This window comes from Mastigoproctus giganteus, chromosome 2, assembly GCF_048544385.1.
Source record: "Mastigoproctus giganteus isolate SK-2022 chromosome 2, ASM4854438v1, whole genome shotgun sequence".
Taxonomy (NCBI): domain Eukaryota; kingdom Metazoa; phylum Arthropoda; class Arachnida; order Uropygi; family Thelyphonidae; genus Mastigoproctus; species Mastigoproctus giganteus.
Window position 1 is genome coordinate 129073227 of NC_143576.1, and position 9697 is coordinate 129082923.

The window sequence follows — 9697 nt, forward strand, 5'->3', positions numbered from 1 at the left end:
TTCGTATTAAAATATTGTTAATATCTCAGAAGGCCTCATTCCAGATCTCTTTCTACATTATCTACTCCTCTTTCTTTAAAAAAAAAAATATATATATATATATATATATATACAGGGTGTCTCAAAAATACACGGCATAACTTCAGGAATGAGGTCCTCATATGTAGACAATAAAAATATTTTATATCAACATAGTTCCGGAAATGACCACCGCATATCCCCGGAACAATATGGCCTTAGTTGCTAATGCTCCTAAAAACCAAAATAACAAACAAATAACATCAACTTATAGTAATTGTTCAAAATATGCACCTTCTGCCTGAATACGGGCCTCTCATAGACTCGCGAAGACGATGCCAAATTCCTGGCATGTTTCGTATTGTCTCACAACCTGCCACACTTCAATTGCGGAGAGTTTCCACATCAGCTACTGGAGTCGAATACACCAATGACTTTAAATGGCCCCACAAGAAGAAATCTAGTGGGTTTAAATCAGCTGAGCATGGAGGCCAGGCAGTTGGTCCACCCCTCTACTTCAGGAGTCATAGATCTTGGTCATCCTCTGTCTGTAGCACAAGGTGTAAAGGTCCCATGTTCATATAGGCAGCGATGGAGACCTTCAAACGTTTTCCTGTCTGGACATCTTCATTCTGGGAACCTTTCATGGTACAAACAACGAGCCTCCAGAGCATTGCCATCTGCCAAACCATACATAAAGTGCATATCTGCTTACTCCTGATTTGAGTACATGGTCGGAATTAAAAACCACCAGATTCTGTCAGTACCTTGCGATGAAGGAAATCACCTGCGGGAGATAAGACATTCTAGTTAATAACTTGGGAACCAAGCATTTCTGGAACTATGTTAATATAAAATATTTTTATTGGCTACATATGAGGAACTCATTCCTGAAGTTATGCTGTGTATTTTTGAGACACCCTGTATATATATATATATGTATATATCATAAAATCGTCTGCACACATTAAAAGCTCTAGCTTTCACAGAACCCTAGGGTTCCATAGAACTTAGTTTATATGTGGTGTGCAAATGATTATGTGACCAGCATAATCACTTGCATAATTTTACTTTTGTTTTCCTGAAATGCTGTTTCACAAAATAGTGTTTAGCCATTCATTCAGGTCCAATTCTTGACAACTCTACAGGCAAACTCTTTCCACAATCGTTCATTTTTAATGGCTTCTTTAAATTCTTGTAAATTCGGTCCACTGTCCTGCTTTATGGTATCAATCTATTGTGTTCTTTGTCATCCTCTTCTTTGTGTTCCGCTGATAAATCCTAGATGACTGCTTTCTCTAATGAATTGGCATGCATAATGTGTCCAAAATAAGTTAGTTTCGGCCTGCTATTTTAGCTTCTAGTGAGGTTTCGGGCTTGCTACGGTTTAAAATCTCTTTATTTGTGATCCTTGTGGTCCATAGTATGTGTAGTAGCCTTCTCCAGCACTACAGTTCAAATGAGTCAATTTTTCTTCTGTCCATATTTTTAATTTCCCAACTTTCACATCCATAAGTTGTACGGAAATATAATGGCATTGACAAATAATAGGCACTTCATTGTCAAGCTAATGTCTTTGCTTGTCCAAATTTTGTCCATATTTGTCATTGCACTGCAACCAAGTGAGAGTCTTCTTTTGATTTCAGGCTCTGATTCTCCATTTCAATTGATCCTAGATCGTAAGAAGATGAAGTCTTGAACTACTTCAGTTTCTTCCTTTTCGAATCTTGGTTCTGACTTTTCTTCTTACTTTTGTTTTCTTAATGTTGAGATGCAGTCCTGCTCTTCAAATAGGCCTCTGGGGTTGGGTATATTCATACTATGATTTTCGTTTCTCACCAACCATTGAAGTAAAAACGAAAACCAAAATCTTAAAAAGCTTTATATTTAAATTTACAATAAATTTACAGAAGATCAAACAAAACAAAATAAGTGTGATTATACAAATAAAATGTTACTGATAATAAAATACTGAATTAAGATAGGATAAAACAAATGTAGTTTACAGTGAATGTGCAAATAAAATGATAATAAAATACTGAATTAAAATACAATAAAATATACTGGATTAAAAGCGCTAAAATAACGGAAGCTTTCAAAGGCTTCTGCCTTCTTCCTCAACAGTGCACTTCTATTCTGCGGTGCCTCATTAAATACCAGCAGGTTCACGGTGCATCTCATGCAAACGTGTACCGTTCCCATACGTGTTGGAACTGGAAGCGGCTCGGGAGCGTTCCAGGCGAAAACGTTCATCCCCTCCGAGGATTACCGCCTCAAAGAGGGGATGAATGTGTGTACCCCTGTCTCTATATTATTCTCAATAGAACTAATTCGTAGGCTCTCGAGCCACTTGCAGTCCCAAAATCTATGCGCCCGATCAGTGATGACTGCTTTGTCCGGGGGGATATGATGTTGCTTCTCCCAAAAATGTTCAGCTACGGCGGATTTACCATAATCCGCATTTCTTATCGCATTTGTGTGCTCCCCCAGACGATCTTTGAGGCGCCGTTTCGCAAGTCAAGTGGCTCGAGAGCCTACGAATTAGTTCTATTGAGAATAGTATAAAGACAGGGGAATACGCATTCATCCCCTCTTTGAGGAGGTAATCCTTGGAGGGGATGAACGTTTTCGCCTGGAACGCTCCCGAGCCGCTTCCAACATGTATGGGAACAGTACACGTTTGCGTGCGATGCACCGTGAACCTGCTGGTATTTAACGAGGCACCGCAGAATAGAAGTGTACTGTTGAGGAAGAACGCAGAAGCCTTTGAAAGCTTCAGTTATTTTAGGACTTTTAATCTAGTATATTTTATTTGTACATTCACTGTAAACTACATTTGTTTTATCCTATCTTAATTCAGTATTTTATTATCAGTAACATTTTATTTGTATAATCACACTTATTTTGTTTTGTTTGATCTACTGTAAATTTATTGTAAATTTAAATATAAAGCTTTTTAAGATTTTGGTTTTCGTTTTTACTTCAATGGTTGGTGAGAAATGCTAAAAATCATAGTATGCAGTCCTGCTTTTTCTGTTTCTGCAAGTAGCATTGTATCATCTGCATAATGTAGATTATTGATGTTCCTTCTGCTAATTTTAAGATCTCTCATAATTGCTTCTGTATATGAATGTTGAAAAAAATGAAGATTGGATGCAGCCTTGTCTCACACCCTTTTCAGTTTTGAACCATTCCATAGCATTGCGTGTTGTTCTTACAGTTACTTTTTGATTGGTATATAGCGATTTTATTAGCTGAACTAAGTGCCCTGTGTTAGCCATTTCTGTCAAGCACTTCCATAATTTGTTGTGTTTCACACACTAAAATGCTTTGCTGTGGTCAATGAAGCACAGATATACATCTTTCTGATACTCCCTGGCTTTCTCCGTTATCCAACAAATATTTGCAATTTAGTCACGTGTGCCTCTTCCTTTTCAAAAACCAGCTTGTACAACAAGCATTTTGGTATCCATAAATGGTGTTAATCATTGTTGTATAACCTTAACATATGTCTCCCTTCTTTGGGATTGGAATTAAAACTGATCTTTCCCATTCCTTAAGCCAAGAGTTAGTTTCCCATATTTTTTGATAAAGTGTTGTTAGTGCTGCAAGGGGCAAACATTTTAGTAGTTCCACTAGTATGCCATCAATGCTTGGGGTTTTCTTTTTGATAATTGATGTAGTGCTCAAACTATTATTTTCTCCAAGATATTAGGCACCATTTCAAAGTGTTCTTCTACTTCAAGTTGTTGATAATCAAATATAATCTCTTTGCATATAGTTCTTCTATCCTTCCATAATTTTTGAACATCTTGCTGGTCATGAAGTTCTTTGCTATTATGGCTTTTTATTGATAATACTTTTGGTGGGGCAAATGGCATTCTGGTCTTCTTTTCTAGAGAGACAGATATTTAATATGTCCTTTTTTGTTCTTTTCTTCAATTTCTTTGCAACATCAATGGATAAAAACAAACACATTCTAGTGTTTGTTTTTATCCAGTTTCCACTTTTTTTGAAATTCCTTATTTAGCCTTTGTACTTCAACTTTTGATTTTCTTCTATTCTCAGCAATTAGATGGTTTCTTCCAATAGCCATTTGTTTTATTTGGCTGGTTTTTTCAATGGGACATGCTGCTGCTTTGCTTTTTCATTAATGATCAATTTGAAATCTTCCCACAGTTCATTTTCTTGTCTCTTTATTAGGCAAATTGAGCCTAGCCTATCCTTCACAACTGCTACATACAAATGCAAAATTTTGTTAGTATCAAATTTTTAAGGGATGTTATTCTTTTTTGACATTGTACAATTTGATTTTAATTTTGGCTATAAGTATTTGGTAGTTTGAGCCACAGTTAGCACCTAGTAGCATTTTTACCAAGTTTGACTGAGCTTGTCCAATGTTGACTGCACAGGATGTAGTCAATTTAGTTACAAAAATGAAGTTATGTTTGTGTTTAAGCACACCAAAGTGAATGAGCAGATTTGATTTTTGTATTATAAGTTTATATATTTGCATTTTGAAATTGTATAAGAATTCAGTTGTCATGTTAATGTCCTGAATTCTAATATAAGTTGTGCTATCAATGGCTTTTACAGGCTTAGGGAGTCCACAATTGTTGTTCATGATATTAGCCTCTTGTGTCTCCTTGCATCATGCCAATCATTTATAAGCATTTACTAAACCAGTGCTGGGTTAAGGTACAAGCTGGCAGAGCCCTTGCCTGGGGCACCATTTTTTAAGGGGCAGCAAATATTACAAATCATCTGGTGGGTATGGGCTTGGCAAACCAAGGGTCCTCGGTTGGATATTATCATTCTTCCTTCTTGCTTTCTTGGTGATTTCCTTCTACTTCCATCTGTCTCTAATAATAATAATCATGAAAAATATATATATACAGTATACTCTCGATTTTCCAGGATAGATGGTAAAAAAAAATTCCCGGATAATCAATATCCCGTTTAATCCAAAAATACAGCAAGTCCCCGACATACATAAGAGATACTTTCCAGGACTTCTTACGTAACTCGGGAATGACTAATAAAATATTGCTACTATATCCCTGATATGCCAAAATTACAAAAACCACATAATATCCTTAGAAGAATGAAGAAAAATAGTTATATATTTTTAATTAGTTCAATTAAAAACTTTACTGGGGATGGCGAAGTAGCCAGAGTGGCACATAAGAAAAGAAAACGTAAAAGGAAGAAAAAACGCATGTTAGTACTGTAAAAACTGATATGTGTTTCATAGCTTTGGTTGTTATAGTTGACTTCATTGGTACCGATCCCTTCACCGCTTCTCGTATTCTGTCTTTCTCCTTTATTATCATATTCACCGTTGCCACTGACAAATCTGAATTCCCAGTGATACTTGTTTGGCCATTTTCATACATCCTTATTATTTTAATTTACTGATCCAACTTGATTGCTTTCCTTTTCTTTATAGATTTACAAGTACCGCTGTCACTGTTATTCTCTTCGTCAGCACCATGATAAAGTCAAAATTAAATTTTCTGAAAAGAACTTCACAGGGTTAAGGCAAAAACTGACTATTATCACCCCACGCAAGCTCACATTTCCTGAGGCCATAAAACAATTTGCACTTTCCAGGTTACTGCAATTCATTATAAACAGGTAGTAAACTCTTATTGCATATGCAACAATACCGATAGCTGGAATTCTGTGGGTTTTTAAGTTACAGTATTATAGTGAAATGTGCATCCCTTCACTGAAATCTTCAGTCATATAAAAAAAATATATAAATAACGTTACGTAAGTTGGGGACTTACCGTATCAAAAAATGTTCAGCAATCTACGTAAAAAGTATGGCGATAGATGAAAAAAACTTACCACGGTTACCACTCGTCTGTCCAATACGATGCTTCCCTTTATTTTTTCCAATGTCGCGTGTGGTTTGGTCACCAACATTATAATGGTTCTTTAGAGATTGAATTGATGCACTATTTTCAAACTTTTGAATAATTTCAAGTTTTTGTTTAATTGAAAGAACCACTCTTGCGTGCTTGCCCATCATTTTCGCGATTTCTGAACAAAAATAAATAAATAAATAAATAATAATAATAAAAATTCCGATATCCCTGACATAAATAACGAAACAAAATTTGTCTTTTGTTGTGCTGACTGAACACAACAATCGACGCAACACACTAAAACAAACTAATCATTTGATCTCTCTTTTTTTGAGTGGCAGATGTGAAGACAGCGGGGGTTGCAAGATAATAGGCACACTAATCTCCCAACGATGACTTATAACGCTTCTTATTTACAACTTGCAAAACATCTGTTTATACCTATTCTAGTTATTACTTGAATTTTATGATTTCTGGTTTATTTTATTTTTATTTTTTTTATTTGGAGTTTTGAAGTGTCATGATTAATCTGCGTCCTGGTAAATTGAGAGTCTGCTGTATATATATATATCCTTTGTAAAGGGACACTGAAAAATCTTTCTGCCTGCGGTGCTGAAATACCTTAGTCTGGACCTGTGCTGAACTCAGTGAACTTTCTCATTTTAGCTGTTCCTCTTTCCAGCTTTTCACAGTATTATATGTGAAGAACTAGTGGCAGATGAGCTGAAAACATGCTGTCTGACTACTTGAGAAGCAGGAGTCTACTTTTCTGCAGTACATATCTCAGGACAATTGTCCGAGTCATGAATGGGGAGCCATTGTCATAAATCCATGGTGATAATATGTAGAGTTGATTTTGGGCTGACTAATAATTTCACTAAAAATCTGCTGCTGTTCTAAATAGATAATCATCTAATAAGCAAATTAGATTATTATAAAGATCACCAATGCATGAGTTTGAATATAAACTATTGGAAAAGTCTCTTATGACTGGGGAGTTCCAAAAGCATCATTAACTTGGTCGGTTTTATTCCTGTTTGTTTACGTTTGAATAATTGTAATATTTCAGGAAGTTAGCCTCTTATATTATTGTTAGCAATATTTATCCTGTAGATTAGTATATTAGAGGGATGTAGATGGTCAAGGCCATGCAAAGGGGAGGAAGCAGTACTAGATATGAAATGCCTGGACTCCAATGCAGAAGATGGTCCCAGAATGTTTGTACTTTACTTTGTCAATCCCCATCAACTATTTCTTTCTACCTTGGACAAGGATTCTGGTCGCTTTCTACTCTATATCTCTTCCTCTCACTCTTTTATACTCCCTTCCCATCTCTGCTTGGGCCCTCCTTTTAGTCTTCTTCCTTGCATTCTGGTTTGATAGGCCCTCTCTGGGTATCTATCCATTTGATACACGTGACTGAACCATCTCACTTGAGTTTATTCTATTACATTTTTCAGGATGTAACTCCTAGGTTCATTCTTATTATTTGATTTCTAATCTTGTTCTCTTCCATTTTCCTAAGATACTTCATTTTTATAGACTAGAGTTGACTATTATATTTGGTGTTTATAGTTCACAACTCTGCTGCAGGAATATATATTAATTGTATACTGACAATTTTGTCTCCTTTATTATATCTGATTTAGAAAGAAAGCTTCTATTTAGCTTATTATGCTCTCTTCCTGCTGCTACTGCTTTTCTATTATTTATTTCCTTGAATTAGGTGCAGTTATCAACTAATTCTTCCATTTTGGTTTATAATTGCACCCAAGTGTTTAAAATGCAACGTGCTCAATCTTATTGTTTTGAATTTTAATATTATGTCTGTTTTCTTCTCAGCTTACTGTCATAGTTTTTGAGTCCGTAGTCTAACGAAGCATCCTTATAATGTCACTTGGTTGTGTCTGTCCGTCCGTCTGTCACAGCATTGTATCTCTGGAACCACTCAACCTATTGACTCGAAATTTTGCATGGCTTTTTACATCATGTGAGCCAACATAAAAAACTTATGATCGTTATTGACAAAAAGTTGTCTGAAGAATGGGGATAAATTTTGGAGGGGGGGCACAAAATGTTGTCAACGACCTATAGCTTATTATATACTGTTAGAAAGAGCTCAACGAGTAGGTTTAAAATATTTTTAAAATTAAAAATGGCGGCACCAGACAGGAAACTGTGAGTAATTTTTGTGTCCCCCCTCTTTTTCCGTGGCTAATGGAGCTAAAAATTTAAAAATCACATTAGTTATGTGTTATTCAATGCTTATCCAGGGAAAACTATTCCGATTGAAATCTATCATTTACTTTTTGTGTTAAAATTAAAAAAAACAATTTTTTATTGCACTAAGATAGTGCACTTCTTTTTACTGAGTAACTCTCCTTTTAGTGACTAAAAGATTGCTAAATAGTTAGTTAATAATTCTATATAAAGGCCATTTATAAATTTTGCGATGAGAAGTATTTTTTAACAATTTTCAAAGCTGGAGTTGTCCTAGCAAGGGGGTACTCAGAGAGCCAGTGTTGAGGAGCCGGTGGTGGGGAGGTGCCTGCACAGAGTCTTGCACGGCCCTCACCTGCCAGTCGCTTCTCCCACCTTGTCATTCAGAACAACTAGAAAGACTCAAATAGATAAGGTTTTCATTAGTTCCTCAGTTTTAGACCAAGCTGGGTTACTAGAAACTTTTTTCAGTAACCATGAAACTCTCTATTTGTGATACTACGCAAACAATCATTCATGACTATGAACCCTTCATCCTGAGTGCCCGGCACTCAGTAGTTGACCGGTTTATTTTATTTTACCCTGACTGATTTTCATATAGATCCTCTCCACTTCATTTCAGCTATCTAATTTTTTTGCCAGTCTTCTGATTTAGCCATCAAAAACAATGTCATCTGCAAAAGCTAATACTCAGAAATTAATTGGCTTCATCATCCACTTGCCTAGATTTTCATTTTCTTTTTAAAATTGTAATAATATTATCCATTAATAGAGCAGTAGACTAAATATATGTCCTTGCCTCGCTATAGCAGTTACTAAAAATTCTTCTGACTTCTTGTTGCTAGTTTTAAACCAAATTTATGCAATTTTGGTAGAAACTTCGCATGCCATGTTAGACTCTCATCCACTTCTCTTTTATAACATTCCATAATTCATTTCAAGCTATCAACTGCTTGTTTTTTGATGAATCTAAGGAGCCTAGGTGTACTTTTCTGCCATCTTCTCTTCAGCTATTTTCTCTACTACCTATCTGATAGTAAAAATTTTAAAAATTTCACCCATTTTTATCTAGTTGCTGTTCTATTCTTTGTATAAGTTTAATTTCTACTGGCATATATCTTTCCTGGCATGGAGTGAAATCTCTCTATGATTCTCACATAACATATTGTCTCCTTTCTTGTAGATTGATGCTATTACTGAAATATTCTAGTCTTTGGTCTGATCTGATTTTCCCCGTTGATTTCACTGTTTCTGGGGATAACATATCATGTCTCGCTGCTTTTCTAATTTTCATCTCAGATATTGCCATCTCCATTCCTGCTTCTGTAATATTTTTTACTCTTCATTTATTCAATCTCTAGCTTGTTCTCTAATTACTTCCTCTGCTTCCTGACATTCTAGGAGCTCTGAAAAATGTTCCTTCCATCTGTTAATAATTTCCTTTTTACTTGTTAGCAATTTACCATGTCTTCTTTTTATAAATTTTATGGGGCACTCTTTTTCTTTATTAATATTCTTCAGTATCATATAAAAGTTTTTTGATTTTCTGTACTATTACTTTCACCTTTTAATTTTATACCTTATAG